This window comes from Haplochromis burtoni, unplaced genomic scaffold (assembly GCF_018398535.1).
Source record: "Haplochromis burtoni strain Fernald_Lab_line unplaced genomic scaffold, NCSU_Asbu1 Contig_126, whole genome shotgun sequence".
NCBI lineage: Eukaryota > Metazoa > Chordata > Actinopteri > Cichliformes > Cichlidae > Haplochromis > Haplochromis burtoni.
The window spans coordinates 975827-995892 of NW_024582487.1; the positions used below are offsets into that span (position 1 = coordinate 975827).

Here is a 20066-nt window from a genome sequence, read left to right on the forward strand (position 1 = left end):
ACACACACACACACACACACACACACACACACACACACACACACACACTGCTTTCCATGCCATTTGAATGCACAAACAAAGAAGCCAGTGGACTTCTGGTTACATGGAGGAAATGGGAACCAAACTAACTGCTGTTGTCTCGGCAATATTCATATCCCACTAATGCTATTCAAATTCATCACTCTGTTATCTCACTCATGCCCTGCACATACACACACATACACACACGCACATGGATGAATGCACACACACGCACATCAGGAGGGCAACCACTCACTCTGACACAGTACACACGATCGTCAGTCTGCCCTCGACAAGTGTGTGTGTGTATCAGACTCACTCTCCAATGTGATGCTGTCAAGGGCACAGCTTGCATCCGCTGTACCAAGCTGTGGTCACCATGGTTACAGAACATACACTTCTTCCTCTTCACCACCTCCTTTTTTTTTTTACAGTCTTTATGAGAGCACAGTATTTTGTCATAGTGGACGGGTGTGTTTCTCTCACTTCCTTGTCTGCTTTAACCAATGACTCAACAGATGTGAAGCTTTCACTGGTTTGCTGTTCATTACTGGTTTATCTGCTTACTTCCCAACTCACCGTTTAGCATGGTGTCCATTTGGTTCTCTTTTTTCTTAATTAAAATTTTCCTTTTATTATTTCACCTCACTTTTGTGGACTTTTTCTAACTTGTTTATGTGGTCTTGTCAGACTAGGTAAAAAAGTGTGGCTAATATTAGCAGCACTGGTATCGGCGACCTTCATTTTTCGCATTTTACCGTCCTCACATCTGTGCAGAAGTTCATTGATTCATTGTACAACATAAAATCTTTACTTTCTGAATGGCTTGTCTGCCACTTTCCACCACAGAGAAATGGAGCAGGTTGCAGCCTTCTGTCAGGCCTGGAGTCCAGGCTAGTGGTAAGTAGTATCATGAAATGTCAGGAACAAAAGTTTATTTGTGTTGTAGATTAATAAAGCTAGCAGGGAATCAACAGCGGTTTAATTTGAAAACTGCTGCTCCAGTTTTGAGTACATTACCATCAACTTGTGCCAAGCAAACAATGACCCACTTTTAGTAATACATGCATAGAAATGTTCTCAACCTGCGCAAAACATGAATGAGCACATAAAATCACCACCAGATTTATGACGTATACATACCAGCCGGTTTTGCTCTTGCCACTGTGTTTATGTTGATATATCGGAGTCATCCTAAATCAACGGGCTTGTGCTCACTGTCTGCAATCTGCAGGATAAACTCCAGCTGAAGAAAATTAAATAATAATGTCTGAGGTGCAAGGGGGAAAGGGGGCAGCTGTCCAAAGTGTTTCCATGGAAGTGATGACCTTTAAAAAACTAAAAACTGATTTCCTCATTCATTTGTTTTTCTTGTTTTTATCACCAAAAACGTGTATTTGTAAATGCTGGACATTAAAATAGGAAGAAAAAACAAAGAAGGTAGAGACAACATAGATCCCACAGCCTAACATACAAAAAAGGCCATGTGTAAAAGCCATATAGCTACAAAATCGACACAATTTTAGGTTTGTGTAAACATTCACAGAAATGAAAAGCTAGCTTTATGCCAAATGAAGCTACTGCACAATGTGGAAGAAATCTAAAAAGAGAGAAAACTGCCCTCCAGTTCTCACAGTACCATCCCCTTTTTTCACCTCTTTATATCAACTAAGTCGCCAGTGACTCATAGAGGTGGGGAGAATTTTAGGGTTAAGCTACTGTCTCTTTTTTATGGAATTTTTACCTGTTTAGAAAACCTACACATAAAAGCTTTTAAAACTAAATCTGCCAAGCTAACATCATTCTACATTTTTCTTCTTCAACAAAACCCAACCCCTGACCTTAAACCTAGGAGAACCTTAGCTCAGGTGGCCTGGTGGATATTAAGAGGTTAAGTTGTTAATTGCATCAACATTACCCCTCCAAAATCTAAGAAATACTTTTTTGTGCTTTGTGCCACTTGCATTCAGTTTCTTTCACAGAAATTCGCGCACACAAGAAAACGGACATGCACGAAGACGCTGTCAGAACAGCTTGTAACTGTCTAGTGCAGCCGTTGACATTTGTCACCTTCGATATCCTCAAAAACCACCTGACACGCACAAGCACATGCAGACATCATATGCATTTTTGAGTGCACCCTGTGCAAGCACTGACGCACATCCTGTGCATGTCTTCTGCTCTGTGTTTGTGTGCATGAGTGTGTAACCTGGTGTGTGCAGAAATGACACAGTGTGAAGTTTAAAGACCCACACGTTTATGCTTTGAGGTGCAGATAGTAATCTCTGCTTTACATGATCTATTTCTGTGCACGGTCCGCCTCAACCACACACACACACACACACACACACACACAGAAACAAAGACTCGTGGGTGACAACACATACAGTTATAGAAGAAAGCATGATGTGAGAGCCAGCGGGAGATAGAAAAGAGAAAGACGGAGGATTTTTGGATTACATAGTTCATCTCATCCTTGATACCAAGCCGCCTGTTTCACAGGAAGAGGAAGTGACACCGCTGACTCTCTCTCTCTCACACAAACACACACACACACACACACACACACACACACACACACACACACACACACACACACACACACACACAGTTTCTTCTGCTATCCATCATATTTGCAACCAACACACATTTGAAAAGCAAAGAACGCAAAAGCCCAGTCCCTAATCTTCAGCCACACACTTCTTCCATCCATCATTTTTAGTGTAATCTTCACCGCAGCAGTCACTTCACGAGTCCTCCTTCATGAATTATCCTCCATCTGTTTATAGTCACTGCTGCATCAGTATTTTTCTTCCAGCACAAGCACTATTCTTGCACAGCTCCTTTACTCTACTACTCCGCTGCTTTGAACTCAAATGCAAAACATTTGTCCTTGGTGATCATTGTCAGGGGATGCTAGTGCTTATGACTGTTTTCTGTGTCTTGACCATTAACCTTCCCATTATTACTGGAAAAGGGGCTTATATCAACTACATTAAAACATTAATGGCCCACAAAAAAAATCATTTTCGACCTGACTTGCATATTAATTTTAATACAAAGCAGCTGTACAAGGTCGGGAATAAGATCTGCATTCAGTCTTTTGATGCTACAAAGCACATCATCTTTTTTTTTTCACACAGTAGTAGTGCGTTGAGGGAATGAATGCATTGTTCATCTGTGTTTTTCTAGTTTCTTGCACTATATGAGGCCGTGGAGGATGTTATTTAGAGGGTAAGCCAAGAATATCGCATAAAAAATTATGTCAAGATTTCTATTTGATTAAGAGAAAATCATAAGATTACGCACTCGCTTTAAGATTTTTAAAAACTCAGCATCATGTTTCTTTGTGATCGTGGCATCAACTAGCAGAAAACTAATGTGTCATGTTCAGCATTGGGAAGTTATGTGTAGTACTTGTACTTTCCCTTCTTTAAAAAACCCCAACATGCTAAGTTTATAAGTTTATGCTTCCTACGTCAGCGTCTTACAAGACAGATTAAGAATCTCTTTTGTTAGCATGTTCTGGTTTGACTTCCTGATAAAATAAAAGATCATTGGCAAGGACCACAACCTCAAACGGGTTATACAATGCTTACTGATAGGGAATGGTAGATGGATTTTAGGCCTCAGTTAAAGCCTTACACTGAGGTTTGGGGAAGGCGTCGCAGAGGATCAGTGGTGCTTCCCAAGCCAGGCAGATCCCTGTGGTACCAATGACGACAATAAACAGGCACACGAAGCAGGAAGGCATTTATAGACATACGAGTGGAAGAGGGGTTTACGAGATCTTGCTCCTGAATTTTGGATAAATTATCCCCAATTGAAAAGAAATGAGTAACGTGAACGAACGATCTGACAGTTTCCAATAACACTGAATTACCGGAGACATTAGCATGATGGTTGTTGTCCCACTGCTTCACCTAAACAGCCAGTCATCTGCTTTAGCTGCTTCAGGAAATATATTGCCAGGGGAGCATAATTACTCGTTATCATAGTAAACTTATAGAGCACCTAATTTTCCTCTTATTTGGTGTTCACAACACCATCTATTCAGCACAATGGTGGGATGAACCAGAAACATTGACCACGTCGATAAAACCTGATAATTTAACGACTGTGCTCTTAATCTAGCTGGGCCTTTAACTCGTTTCCAGGATGGTTGCTGAGTGGGCAAGACTGCTATTATTATTATTATTATCTTAACAACACGTGTGCTGACTTATTTTTTTTCTTTACTTTGAATTTAGGAGACTTAAAGTGATAATTACTGTCAGCTGAAAACTATTGAAAAATTGTGTAATATTGAGAATTGTTTGGCTTTGCAAATATGACATTTTCAAAATTAAACAAGAAGGATAAAATTAATGCCAAAGGTTTTTTCTCTTGCATTCAAAATATGTGATTATATTTATTGAGTAGTAATGATTTGTTTAATTCTGTACAACAATTAATTCTCAAGATCCTTGCAAAACGTTACGGCATTAAACTGTATAAGAAGCCATTCAAAAGACATACATTACTTTCTTGTGTTTAGTCTTAGAAAAAGTATATTTGTCCTCAACAACTGGCATGAACAATTTTCTGGTACACACACACACACATACATATTTAAATATATATATATATATGTATATATATATATATGTATATATATATGTTGTTGTTGTTTTTACATAAGCCTCATTTGTTTTTTTGGGGGGGTTTTTTTGTATATCAACAGAAAAAGCCACACCTTCTGTCAGTTGATGTCTGTTAGTGACAGTTCCAGTAAAATGCGATGAGATGATGTCATCATGAACTCAGAAGCTCAAACAGAGACATGAAGATAAGCTGTAACTTGACTTGTTTGGTAAAGGTATAAAACCTCAGGGCAGTAATTCCAGTTTGAGATGACAATATCTGAGAATCAGTGACATGCATATAATGTCTGGCAATTCTGCACTTCTTGCTATGATACAAACCACTGCTGCCAGGCATGTTTGCTTTTATTACCCCAAATTTTATTTTATTTCATTTTTCAGGCAGATTGGCCATCATTGTGAAAGCAGAGTTAGAAGAGATGGGTATACATTTCCGTTAGATTTCCGTTGGATTTGGGTCCTAACACAGCGTCTGCTTCTGCCTTTACGCTCCATAATCAGCTCAGCTCGCAAAACTTTGGTCTTGGCAAACAAAAGCTCAACCTGATTATTGTGCGTGCGAGGAGGAAAATTAGATCATTTACCAAACAGTACAAAGCATGTTAATGAAAGAGAGTCACAGAAATGTGATTGCAGGCAGCGGGAACGTTAAAGTGAGCTCTATCATTTGCACTCCCAGCTGAGGTCGCACCTCCAATAACGAAGCTGGCCAGTTTCCCCGGCAACCAGCCGGGAGGAAACAGTTGAGAGTAATTCTGGTTAAATGAAAACAGCTCAAATGGCTCCTTGTCTTACGGTCTGTTTTTTCTTTATGAGCCTCCCTCTCTCGCTCATCACAGAAGAATCAGCCATTTTAAAAGACGGTGCAGAGAAGCACGACTTCTTAAATGAAAACTCTACTCTTGCACAGATAGTTGAAATATTTTCAACATTTTTTCTACACAAACTGCATTTTTAAACAGTTTTCTTGACTTTTTTTTTTTTTTTATTAAAGTGACCTACTGTACTTTTCCTTATTATCTGCCATATAGAGTCTGTTAAAGTTGTGGATGCTCATATTAAACATGGCCAAAGTTTCAAATAATGAGGTCAGTGTAAGTTCAAATAATCCATGTGGCAGAAGTTTTGGCTTCAGACTGGTCGAAATGCTCCTTTTATACTGAGTGATTTAATGACAAAGAGAGGATGTCCTTATATGGACATCTCTGACTATCTTCTTATTGGGAAGTTTTTCCTTTCCGCTCTTGCCAAGTCTTTGCTCATAAGAGGTTGTGTAATTGTTGGGTTTTCTCTATATTATTATAGGGTTCTTACCGTAGAATATAAAGCATGTTGTGGTGACTGCTACTACTTTTGATATTGCAATAGGCAACCAGTCACTAGAAGCTGGCTTAAAGGGCAAAATGTCACCTGAGCTATAAATTAATTTTATATTACTGAGTTTTAAATATCTTCATAGATAATCACTGACTTGTCAAATTTGACCTCTATTCATTGCACCCGAAATGTTTTACCTAAACTAGCTCATAAATTACTCTTACTATTTTGTGCGCAATGACTGGATGTCATATATTATTTTACACTATCCGGTCGTTAAGTGATGACGTGACGAATCCTACTTCCGGGCCTAAAGTAGTCTGCGTTTAATATGGCTTTTGTGTTGTTAACATGTTTAATGTTTTGTATTTTCTTCTATTTAATCTCAAACAGCTCCTAAAACAATCAGTGATCACTGTTGACCTCCCTCGGCTTTTATTACCGCTAATCATTTATTTAAGCTCAGTTTTTAAAACCTTAGGATGTAACTACAGCCCAGCCCATGCAGCAGTATATGAATGACTAACCTCGTATTGTGGATGGATTATCTCAGTGTTCTCCTGGCTGAAGTTTGGTCCTTTTACAGCATGCTGCCATGCGATTACATTTGTTCCTGACCACCGAGAACACTCAGGTTAACTTTTATCGAGTGGAAAAAAAGTTAGCTTGTTTATATTGTGCTAACATAGCTGTGTCGCTAGTGGTCACGTAGCACATCATTATATACCAGCTAGCCAAACTCCAGTAACCCTACAAACATCACTGCTGTTTAGTTTTCTGTCTTCATTTATGTTGGAAGTCATAACAGAGCTGTGCGTTTTAATTTGTTTCCAAAACCCCGCAGTCAGAACAGTCAGCTGGCGAGCTAACTTCCTGCTAACTTCTAACTCCGTTAAATGTCATAAATTCCGTTTTCATGGATGCCTGGATGTTAAACTCAATTGTTACACCTGGTAGAGCAGAACGCTGATCATTTTATTAAAGATGAAAGACTTAAGACAGTTTTTCAACTCTCAGTAATGCCATAGTGATCGTTTGATATATGGACCTGCAGCGGAGTTTAGGACCAGACACGGCTAGTGACGCCAGACTTAACGACATAGTCACGACATACAAGTACAGAGTGGTTATTAGGTTTGTGGATCCTACCTGGTGCAACCGTTTGCTTTCTGGTCCAGTTTATCAAGTCCACAAATTGCCCCTAGAGGAGAAAGACAGATGACAGAATTAGAGCATGATGGCACTCTTATGCAAAACTGCCAGTTTTAAACACACTCTGTGTGCTACATGCATACAAATGGCTGCCTCCTGCACTGGAGTCATGCTGATTTCTGACATATTGCCAAATGCCCATGCAGTCTGTATCGCAGTACGGTTGTGAAAAAAGCCCCCCACTGGACCGATGAGATGAACATGGCTGGGGGATGTTTAACCCACCCACTGCCCAAAGCCACATTATCATCAAGATGTGACCCGCAGTATTTGCATAATTTTGGTTTAGTGCTGCTTGTCCTGTAGTTCAAAACAGGAGCATCTTCAAAAAGCTTGCAAATTTCCTTTTTGGCAGAGAGTTAGACATGACAGTCAATATTTTTGTTCATCTTTGTCGATTAGGCTACACCCAGCAAAACCAGACATCTTATAAATAATCAAAATCTATGGGGGGGCCTTAGAAATACTAAAAACGGCATTTGTATCACACTTGTCCTAAAAGGCCGGTCATCTGCGTTAGAGCAGTTAAAGCAATATTACTCTCTCTTTTTTTTTCATTAGATTTGGCAATTTTATATATGCAGCTTTTCCTTTCTGAACGGCTTCTTGGTCCACAAAAAACTGCCCTGGGGTTTTTTCAAAGATGACTGCCAAGTGGTGAGAAAAAAAGAGTAGAAATAATAAGATTTCCCTTACAATCTACAGCTCACCAATTAAAGCAGTTACACTGAGTCTATTTCATGCCTTTTAAACTGATGTGTAAAAATGATAAATTGCTGTTTTAATTGGAGTATTGCTGAAGAGTACTTGGTAACCTTCAGTTGGTCGCCTAACAAACATCCAATGAAAATAATTTCCCTACAGCAAATAAGATTTTTAGTTTAGATGGATTAACTTTGTGGCAACAGTTTGGGGAAGGCCCTTTCCTGTTTCAGCATTACAATGGCTCCAGACATGAAGCCAGGTTCAAGAGGAAATGGTTTTCAAGTTTGGTGTGAAAACACTTGGCTGACATCAAGGCCATAAAACACTTTTGGGATGAACTGGAATGCGTGTTGTCAACCAGGTCTTTCATCCAGCAGCAGCGTTGTACTGAACCAGATTAAATCCCCGACTGAGGTGGGGAGAAGTTTATCCCAGGAGACCGACACCACACCTACCGCCAATTTAGAAACACCAGTTAACCTAACAACCATGTCTTTGGACTGTAACAGGAAACTGGAGCTTAATCTTAATCTTAATTTTAATCTTAATCTTAATCTTCAGAAACAGTGGCCCCACATGAATCACAAGCCCCACTCTCCTTGATGAAAGTTCAGTGTTGCAGGGAATTATTACTTTCTGGCCGTCTCACCCTCAAAACACTCGGCAGCCTTGCTTTGGTATAGGATCATAACCAAAATACAACTAGTTGGCAACCAACTGAGTCAAGTGTCCAATTCCAAAGAGAGCCATCACAGACCAGACTCATCGGCACAGACTGACTCAGTCTGACTCCTGCGTGTTAACAGTTCTTCTGCATTTAGAAACTAGACAGCAGTTATTTTCAAAAACTCTTGCCCACAAGACTGACTGCAGTCCATCTGAGTTACACAAGGCACCCTGTGCAACTGCCTTGCGATCTATATGCAATCCAAAGATTCAAGGGAATCGGCAATGACTGATTTTTTCCTAGTTCTAAGGAGGTTTCTGTCCTATATTTCTTAATATCACTGAGCAAAGAGAGCAAAGGGTCTGCGCACTTATAAATTAATAAAAATGAGAAACAACTCATTAAATATACTAAGGTGTCGTTTACCATAATTGGCAAGCCTGCCCAGTGAGTGCGTGGGAAACAAAAGTGCATTTGTGTTATTTCAGCAGTTACTGACAATTGAAAACTGTTCAGGTTTGAGGACGTCTCACATTTTCAGTCGTTTTTGAAGGTGAGAAAGTTATAAGACACTCTCGGCGCATGAATATCAGCGTAGAATTGAAATGGGTGTCAGCTAAAAACACACAGCAGCAATGCTTCTGTAATATCTTCAGAACAGCAGAGGTGACATGCTGATCCTGTGGTTTGTAATCATAAATTCCTAAAAACACGTCTTCAGTAGCTGAAGTCTCTGCTGCCATCTTAGAGGATTGGGAACATTTGACACTGCCATATCAAACCCCACAATGAATCCAGCAATAAGCAAATAAAAACACACGACATTCTGTCTTAGAGCTTCAGATCACTCATGTCATCTGTTTGTCATCTTGATTTTCGCTTTTCTTTTGTCACTTTTTTCTTTGGATGTGATGTTTTTCCATTGTTTTATTTTTTTAAGCCCACTGGGGTTTCTGTTTAGTCTCACCTGCTGAGATTGGATTTTTTTTTCATCCCCAGATATTTTCTGAAGTGTTTTTATCTTTTGTATGGATATGCAAATCACTCACCCTAAACCTACAGTAGCAGCTGTCGCTGCGTTTTCACTGTGATAATATCAGACTGGGCAAACAAAGCCTGGGAACAGCACACCGATACCAGCTAGAGTGTTTAACGAAGTTTGTTCTTACAGATTTGCATTAACTTTTGATGAAAAACACAGGTTAGATTAAGCTGTAAAAGTAAATATCAATGCATAGTTCAATTATTATGATTTTTAAAAACCCAGACATTTGTGGTAGATCTTTTGTAATGAGCTTTAAGGGGGAAAAACCCTCATATGGATTACACATAATCAATTTGCAATGTTTTTCTCATTCGATTAATCATTTTTTAATCATTTTCATCATAATTTACCATTTAAAGTTTATCTGCTTACCCTAAATCTGTCCAACCTTCGTCACTTGGATTGACTACATTTCCCAAAATGCCTCTGGACACCCCCCAGAGAAAATGCCAGGGTTCAGCAGGGTTTTACCTACACTTGGACTCATCAGTGAAGTATGAAAGTGAGAGTTTCCCAGTGAGAGAAAGTGAGAAGTTTTTAATTGTGCAAACACTCATTGCAATGTATTCTGGTTCGGGTTTCGTTTCTGTGGGTGCAGATATTTAAATACTCCCGGTATGACTGCAGAGCGTCGGCACAAAATAGCGGCAGTAAATTCTGAGTGACTAACATCAGAAAGGGATGTATGTTGGTGTTTGAGATCACAGATTTTTAATCATTTTAAATCATATTATCATACTTAGACATCTAAGATTAAAAGAAAAATCAATACAAGCGAGCGTCTGGGTGTTAATGAAAGCAGGAGTTTGACTGTGTCATCTTACTTGTGAAGTAAGAAATAATTCCTACTACACTCATGATATGAAAGACTTGTATTTACTATTTACTGTTCACTGACCACTTTATTAGGTACACGTTGCTAGTACTGGATTACACACCCCTCTTGCCACCTCGTGCTTTTCCCTTTTTTGGTGAGCTGGTGTGAACTGTAACCTCAATTTCCTGTTCTTAGCTAACAAGAGTGGCAGACAGTGTGGTCTTCTGCTGCTGTAGCCCATCTACAGTACTTCAAGCTTCAATTTGTAATGCATTCAGAGATGCTCTTGGTTATAACAAGTGGTTATTGTGGCCTTCTTGTCTGACCTCTGACATCTACGAGGCATTTACGACTGCTGTTCACTGGAGATAGTTGTGTGGGAAAATCCCTGTAAATCTGCAGTTTGATAGCAACAAAAAGTCACTTAAATCACCTTTCTTCCTTATTCTGATGCTTAGATTGAACTTCAGCTTGCAGGTTGTCTGGACCATGTCTACATGCCTAAGTACATTGAAAAGGGAGATGGCCTCAGAAAGGAGCTGAAACTGGTTGGGATGAAGTAAAGGGCTGCAGCAAGACTCGGTATAAACAGTCCAAGAATAAGAAGAAAGAGCAGCATATAGATCACCTTTAAATCTTTCCAAATGTCTCCAAAAACTGAGAAAATATGCCAGTAAAACTGCATATAAATGTAAGGCGATCAAATTCTGTCTGATCACAAGTCCAAAGGCATCCAGTGTACAGTTATAGAAGACATGTTGGCAGAGAAGGTGTTGTATTTGATTTCAGGCCCTTATAGCATACAGTGTCATGACAGAAAACAGCAGCTTTTACAATGATATTCAAAATTATTCAACTATAGTTTAAGTTGTCAAATTGGCAGTGTAGAGTACAGTAAAGGAGAACAGGATGACGGTGGTGTCATCTGGGATTTCCTGATTACAAAACACTGATTTAGCTCCACTGTCTGATGCATAAATGCATGAAGTGAGACTAATTACAAGCTGCTGAGAAAGTAGGCCAGTTTGAGTAAAGGTCTCTCTTTCTCCTTCTCTCCATTTATTTCTGTAGCATCGCTATGTCCATTTGAAAAGCCGCAAACACACACACAAAAACACGCACAGCCCACAGCATGTTCAGCGCCTGACTTTGCGTAAAAAGAGATTAGATTTCAATATCAGCCTCTTTTCCCCCTCCCTCTACCTTTTTTGTTTAAAAACCTGCAATATAACTGGCTGATATGGACCAATGGACAATAAAGAGTTCATCGCTGATTGGCTGAGGGACAACTAATGTCCCAGCACATGACATGCTCGCACACTGTTCTCCTTTTTCCCTTCTTTCTTCACCTCCTCCAGTCCTCCACTCCTCCACGTGTATAACGGTATGAAACTAAACCACTGTGGAACAATTTATCTGGTACACCCAGTCAACCACCTCATTAGGCTTTGTGTGTGCATATGTGTGGATGTGTCTTAATAATTCACCCGTCGCTGTCAGGACCTCGGTCACCAGAGCGCTCTCAGGTTCCTTTACAGCTCTCAGGTGATCGCACACACTCACACACACACAGGGAAAAATTGTGCAATTGCATTCAAAAGCAGCACAATGCAATGAGATAAACTTTATACGAGTTCAGTGTGCCGTTCGCTGAGCGCAGTTTTAGCGTGCTGTGGGTGCATTATGTTGCAAAGCAAATTGTGCACTTCTTTGTTAGTAATAATCCACTCTGAGGTGTCTCATACAATGGTAGTACAACAACAGAGTGAGTGAGGCAAAGGACAACAATATACAGAGTGGAACAAAGTTCCTATTGTCAAATCTTTTCTCATGGAGTGAAATCCAGCAAGGTTAAATGATATAATCTGAATATCAGCGGCTATTTTTTCACTGAACTATGACATGTGGAATGTATTTTTTGGCAGTAAAATATGAAATATGAGAACGAACTACTAGATGTAACCCTATTTGGTTCTCTTTCAACTTTTCAAACTGTTTATCAGTCAAAAATACAATATTTACTCTTTATATTAGGGTCTATAGGTTCATGTGCACGTGCATGCTTTTACCAGCGAATCAGTTCCGAATGAACACCCTGCACACCAGTGAGTCCCAGCTACAATGAAAGCTGTGTGCATCTGTATGTGTGAAGGGGTTATGTCTTCACACCATGCCATACATCTGCAGTCATTTCAAATTCTCCAGCTATGATGTGTGCACTGTGATAATTGACAGCAAATGCTAACCTAACACGTCTGCAGCGAACCGGCTGCAGCACAGTCAGCGGTGAGACAGACGAAGAGACAGGAGGAGAGGCAGAGCGCTGCAATAAGAAGTATGTGAAAAGAAAAATGGAGGTTGTCAAACAGACATTTGGAATTGAATTCTCTGAATTCTTGTGTTGAATTCCAACTATTCAAAGTAATTTAAGCCTTGCTATTGTTTTTTGAGCCAAACCGGACACCGTGAGTCCAAAGTTCCTGCTGCATGCATAAGACTTTCTGGACAGTGGCATCTTGCAGATAAATGTAATGTAATCAGATGAGGATTCTGGTCACAGCATGAATATATGTGTGGCCACATGACAGATAAGAAATATTTATTACATCTATGGCAAATCCAACAAGGAGACATGTTTGAAAGCCTTGAAGAAAACTGGACATTGAGTTTTTCAATTTGAATTTTGAAATAATGGTTAAGAGATCCTTTATTATTTGGCATAATTCTCCCACTATTTAAATTTAAAGCTGTAAAGAAGCTGTTGTGTAAGATTAACAGTCTAAACGCTGTATTTTTAAACTCAGTATAAGCCCAAACTTTTGAGGTGTGGAGGTTTTTCAGAGGACTGTGACTTCTGTCTGCTAAACATTTGGTTTTCAGACTTTTTTGTTCTCCAGGCAGAACAAGAGAAAAGCCTATGTGGATAATAAAGTAGCCCCTCGCTTATCTGATCTGGTCTTCTTTGATTGTATTGTCATTTGCAGCCACTTTTGACAGCCCTTCAGTGGAATCTGGACCTATATCTTCTTATCAGACACTTCCACACATTGTTCTTCTGGTTCATATCCAGTGCTCTTTTGAAGCAGTTGAAGGGATGTTTAGTTTCACAAGTGCCTTTTGAGCTACATGCCATATGTTATCATTCAAGAGCCTCCACAATAGCTTTTGCAATACTGTCTATAGGTAATTTCTCCTTTAGGTGGTGGGTCACACTTGTGGTTAGTTGTAATTTGCCCCACAAAAGAAACAAGCTGTTTACCGTGTTTGCAAAGGCCTTTGATGAGCCATGCCATCACCTGGAAACTGCACAAGCAGCCTGGGTTTTTTCTGTGACAGAGGCTTTTTAGGGGAAATGAGTTTTAAAAAAAGGAGAGACGCAGTGAATTTGCAAGTCATTCATAATGTTTTTCGCAGTTATACTTCAACAATGATGTATGGATTTCACAAAATCCCACAACACCTCACAGAACACCAGTCATCCAGGAACCACGGCATGACGAAAAGTAGCACAATCAACTGCTTCACTGAGTCTGACTCAAATTCCCACATCAGGCACTGGTGACAACAGCCGAGCGGTTGAGCCCGTTCGGTGCAGCTCTACTCCGAGCTGCTTTCACAGCTCTTAACTCTTCTGTTCATTATCCAGTGAAAGTGTCGAGCGTGCACGATGCTGATTGTCAGCGTGTGAGGATGGCATGGGTAAATCTCCAGAGAATTCACAGTGAGCGCGTGTCATTTGTCCAACCTCCCGGACCTTCTAACCAGGCACCCCACTGCTGTAGTGAAAGAGCGTCTGAAGTGGACTACTTCCTGCTGTGTGCTGCACGTGAGAAACGGCATCTTTGATAGTAGTCCTGTGCTGATTCTAACAACAAACGGTCAGCAGTTTAGAGGCACTTCCCAGTCACACAGCAACAAGTTCCATTTGTGTCTTTTTGCTAGTTTGTGACTTAATTGTGATTTAACATCAAACAAGCAACAAGTGAAGAACGGTATCCACGGCGCTGTCTGCAACCTTTCCTCTCTCTTTCATTACTTGGTGGGAACATTTGATGGCACTTACACTACTGTTATCTTCACTTTACTTTCACTTGTCTGCTAAAATTAAAGGAGTGAAGAATAAATACATTACACAGTTTAAGTTTTCTTATCTTGTTTCTGTTACGTGTTATTTCATTAATAAATGTATTGATTTCTTCGTTACAATTCTTTCTCTGTTTTAGTCAAACTTTATGTTAAACAAGAAAAATATATATTTCCGTCCCTTTTTCTTGAAGTTAGAGTCAAAGAAGACTCAATATCAGTATCAGGCCTGAGAAGGTCAGAACAGTACATCACCAGACGTAATTTTAATGTCCTTGAATTTATACAGTGCTTTTCTAGTTTTACTGACCACTCAAAGCACTTTAAACAATTACATTTTTAGCCGTACATTCATACAGCACTTTATTCTACACACTTAAAGCACTTGATCTTATTCATCATCATCTTTGACCAGCATCCGGGTCGGTTGTAACAACCTTGTTACAACTAAAGAAAGTTGCACTGAATTTTTTCGTTTTTGGTGACTGATTGTGAATCGCTCACGATCATAACAAACTGGTCGACCTGAAGTTGAACAAACAACAACCTCAAACTCAAGTTGGGAGGCAACTTTCAATCTGACGGCAATCGCACAGGTCGCCTGGTGGAAAGCAACTTGTCGCCAAACATTCGCGGTCTGATTCAGACAGACTGTGATCACTCTTAGGCAGCTGGTTGTCACCACCATCCTGCAGCATTTGTATCACTATTTATGATATGATATATTTTATAATCTCCTTTGGGAAATTCGCTGTGGATTTAACTGCTTCCACAGAAAACATCTTAGCAAAGAGTCAATAAACATTAAAATAAAATAAAAATAAATGAATCGACAAATAAAGGAAAGTAGTCTATTTATAATCACAAACACAAACCACTCAACTTAAAGGCAACGAACACATATTGCACAGATAACTTCAAAAACTGTTATTTAAAAGCTTTATTGAAGCTAAATGATTTTTTTAAATTCTTGGGTTGGAATTCCAGGACTCTATTTTGGGATTTATGGAGGAATTTCATAGTTTCATTTTCTAATCTTTGAGATCCTGGAAGTAGTTATCGTCAATTTCTGTTCAATGTGTATTTCTGTGTATGTCAACACCAACAGTGAATTGCTGTATCAACACAACCAGACTGCATGTAATTGACAACTTGACCCCAGTCAATTGCAAACTGATAGCAGATGAACTCTGTCTTATTTCCATGTTAACACATTAAAATTGCGTTGAAGAAGGCAACTGACTACAAGTGGTCACATGCCCAGTCCCGTTCTTCAGAGCAACCGTTTCAAAGGCAATGAGATTACAAGTTCATTGCACACAGTTGCCATAATTTTTGTTAGTGTCACCAACCACTGGTTGCCCTAGGGTGACTATAGCATAATGTACATCTCTTCAGGAAGGAAACAGAGTACCCAGAGGGAGCCCATGCAGTCACAGGGAGAATAACACTCTGAAGGCCCCAGATGGGGTTCGAACTAGCAACTTTCTTGAAGTGAGGTGACTGTGCTACCCGCTGTTATTGTAGGTTGTTACATATGTAGCTTGTTGTTACATAAGCTCACACTGCTTCGCCGACATAAATGACTTTCCAGACAGCTGCTGCTTAAATCTGGCATACTGATCCATGCAGGCAGCTGCCCTTGAGCTAACACCGCTGTTACGGCCAAGCCACCGAGCTATCCATAGGCTTAAGAATGGTGTGTCCCAAATGCTAACACAGCAACTTCTAAATTAAAATGCTCCTGAAACTGTGCCAGCCCTGGCACAAGCATGATATATGTCAAAAAAAATCTCCAAGACATTAAGCCAAGGACTGTTAGCACTTTATGAACCTTTTCAACTCCGCTGCGTGCTGCTTGTACAAGGGTAGCTTGCTGTATGTTGGGAAGACATAAGAGTTCCCACAAGGCCTAAGTAATAAATTAATTGAATGTTTAGTGCTGAAAATCTTCTCACACCTCATGCATGTTCTCCATACGCCTGTCCTCCCTGGTAACAGTGTACTTGTGTGTGTGCGTGCCTGGATGCTTGCTCCTACGCAGTAGCTACACCGCGATGGCCATCTGAGGTGGCAGTAGGACAGATGGTACGTAGGTCGGCCTTCCCCCGTGCACGCTCTCAAACATCCATCCATCACTGACACGTGCACGCACAGAGTCAGCAGCATGTTCCCTGACAGCAGAATACATACTGTAATCATCTCTTCAGCTGCAGGCTACAAATGCCACCAACACCATGAGCACATTCAGGACTCACTTCTGTGGCTGCTTTTTCCTTCTGCAGCTTTGACTGGCGGAAAAGAGGCATTCATCTGCAGTTATTCTTGCCACATTTCTCATTATCTCACAGTCTCCAAAGCTTTTTACTGTTTCTATAAATAGCATGCGCATGGTGTCCATTGTAGTCTAAAATTAGCCACCATCCCTGAACAAAAAGATAATAAAAACACACAAATGCATTATTTATATAAAATTGTTATTGATTCCACTTTTGCAATTTGACATTTACTTTTCATTAATTATGAATCTATAATTTCTGTCACTTTTGTTTTATTCTTTTTTTTAATCTTTCTTACAATTTATCATAAAATGTTACTTATTTGATAACTGCATGCTTTTGAAGAGAAGCTCTTTGTTTGAACTTTCTGTCACACATTAAACATCAAACAAATGCTCTGAGATCCACAAAGTCATATTGGCTGCAGCTTGGCTGCATGCTGCCCTTCAGCTGTTTCAAACCTGCACTTCAGACCTCACCCTGCCAATCATGTGCACTGCTGTGAGTGTCCTTGAGCAGGATCTTACCACCTGTTGCATGCAGTTCCTTTTGACCCTGATCTTTGACCTCTGACCTAATGGAACCCAGCCTGCAGAGATGACCACTACGAGATGATAATGCAAATCTTCTTTGGAAATGAAGACAGGCTAACATATTTTCCAGGAGAGTACAGAGGGAGAGGGAGAGAGGGAGTGAGAGCAGGAAGAGCGGCAGGGCCGAGCCGTTAGTCTCAGTCTCCCCGGCTGGGGCCCCTCTCTATACGGCAACACGTCATGGAACATTCCCGGAACCAGCCAGCGCACCACCCACCATCTCTCTCTCCCTCTCATACACAGACACATACACAGAGGAAACAAACGATGAGCATATGAGATAAAGTCACCCCCATCCGAAAAAGAAATGGCCAGTGTTCCCCTGTTCGTTTTCGGCAAGCACAGTGTAAACCAACGCTTAGGTACTGTAGCAACAAGAGTCGTTTGTGACTCTCTGAGGAGTGTCACACTGATCATACTGTAGCAGCAACAAGGAAATACCAAAGAGTGCGCGGAGGTCACAGCTTCAACTCACTTTTGAACATTCCACGCGCGCTATAGAGTGATTAAAGAAGTCCCACATGAACGTCAGAGAGAACTGCAGGTGAAGGTCTATTAATCAAACCAACCTGCCGTGGGTTTGTGCTAAAAACAAATCAACCTTCGGACGCAAAAATCACACCAATCACACACCATCCGAGCTTCCACTTTCATTGCTTCCTATCCACCAACACGTACCCTCCCTCTCTTCCTCACTGTCTATCTCTTCCCCGGCCTTGCAACCAGCCTGGCCGGGCAGGCTACTGCAAATTCCTCAGGATATTACGCAACCTGGGTAATCTGCATGCAATGCAATGCGTGCCCGGGGTATTCCCCCAGCATAGCCTTGCCTTTATAAGCTAAGCAAAAGCTCAAGTGCCTTGAAAAGATGCCATAAATGTCCACCATGGCGCATAAAATCCCACTGTCACTGTGATGTGTGTGAGAATATGATCCGTAAGCTTTCGTTTTCCCCTCTCCGCTCTTACCTTCTGTCTGCGCTCCGGCTGCGCGTCTCCGTGCGAAAATGACAACAAGCAGCCCGGTGACAGCAGATCCGATTCCGGGCGAGCTTCGCTCGTCGCTCCGCTACAAACAGCCAGGGGGTGGTTGTTAGAAATCCACAACAATCGAGGGGGGAGCGCTGGAAACGCCGCAGAGAAGAAGCCGACGAGGAAAAGTTGCGCGTAAAATTGGAAGGAATCCTCTGCGAGCGGATTTCTGCTGCCAGAGCTCCACTCCTGCAGTCAGACAGACAGTAAATGTGTGCGTCTGACTGTGTTGTGAGTGTGTATGTGTGCGTGTGTCAGGGTGAAATCAGGAGACACATACACACGCACACACACACTCATACGCACACGGGGGTTATTCCAAGCGCCACTTCCCAGAATAGCAGCATAGAGGAGAGTGAGAGTGAGAGAGACGGAGCGGCAGAGAGCGAGGAGAGAGGGCGTGTGTGTGTGAGTGTGTGTGTGTCCGCTTGCAGGCGCGCGTCCGTGCAAATGTGTGTGCCGCTGTGACGTCGTCGGATCCCCCAACGCGCAACCAGGGCAGAGGGAGGGGAGGGGAGGAGGAGCAGTGGCCGAGGAGGAGGCTCTGTCTGCCGGCAGAGAGAGAGCAGGATTCCCCGGTCACCTCTGGAGCGACCTGTCTGTCTGACTGCCTGCCTGTCTCCGTGCCTTCTTTTTGCTTGCACATCCATAGATATATAGTAAAACGGAACACATTCAAAAGCATTATTTGCAAATTGTACTTCAAAATCTAGCACATGTCGTCGTATTAAAAAAAATCAAATATTTCTATTGTTTACAGATGGCACGACCTTATTGAATTATAGATGTCCACAGATATTATTAATATTATATATGTGTTTGTTTTATTTCATCTTCTTACCTTTTCTTATGGGTTTACTACACAGCTGGATGCAGGGAACATGTCTTAATTCCCCATGGCAGAAAATTAACCCGTTCACCTCATTTCCCTCTTTCTCTAATACAGTGTGTGCATGCAGTCACTGCTGGAATATTTAGGCTCCCGCATGTGCAGTGTATTGATTTGATTAAACGGATTAATTGAGAATTATCGCTGGTAGCAGACACATATGGGCCTACCATGGGCTGTTTTTGACGCATTAAAGGGCATGTGAATAGCATGGACCAGATGTGGCCCAAATGTCTCGCCTGACTTGACACTTGGCTGGACCCAGAACCAAGAGTATGAATGAGGGGCTGCATGTTTTGCCACTCCTCTACTTTCATTATTATGCATGTACCGTCTGGTTGAGGAACAGGATTGAAACCCTTAGTTTGAAGTTTTCACCTGCAGAACATGAAGCTTGTTTTCTCATTCAATCTCTTTTCCCATTACAGAAACATTTGGAGCTGCTAGATGCTGGCTCCACCACTAAATAGAGCATTGGAGAGATAAACAGAACATCTCATTATTGCTCAGCCTTGTTTGCTTTTGGTAGCATGAGCACAAAGCCTGAAAAATTATTTTCTTTCTGCTTAATGGCACAGATGCTACTGTTTTTTGTTATTTTAGCTGTTACTGGTTAGCATGGTTTATAAAGTGCATTCTTCTTCTTCTACAAGACCTACATCATGAGTAATTGATCCCTAAATCACACACTTTAACTGAGTATTGCCTTCACCACGTCTGCGAAATTAGAATGTTTGATTTTAAGACAGGGGACTTAAAATCTT

At 40.9% G+C, this 20066-nt stretch overlaps 1 protein-coding gene across 5 annotated transcripts in view; it reads right to left on the bottom strand.

The window, feature by feature from the left end:
• hivep2a (HIVEP zinc finger 2a) overlaps positions 1-18838 on the bottom strand; it is a 117663-nt gene extending 98825 nt beyond the window's left edge. For all 5 annotated transcript variants that reach the window (XM_014336030.2, XM_005929891.2, XM_042224033.1 and 2 more), the window contains exons 1-2: positions 18351-18838; positions 7131-7182 (exon numbers count right to left, since the gene is read on the bottom strand). The gene's annotated coding sequence lies outside the window, so the exon portion shown is untranslated. The remainder of the gene's footprint in view (positions 1-7130; positions 7183-18350) is intronic.
• Between the last annotated feature and the right edge of the window lie 1228 nt (positions 18839-20066).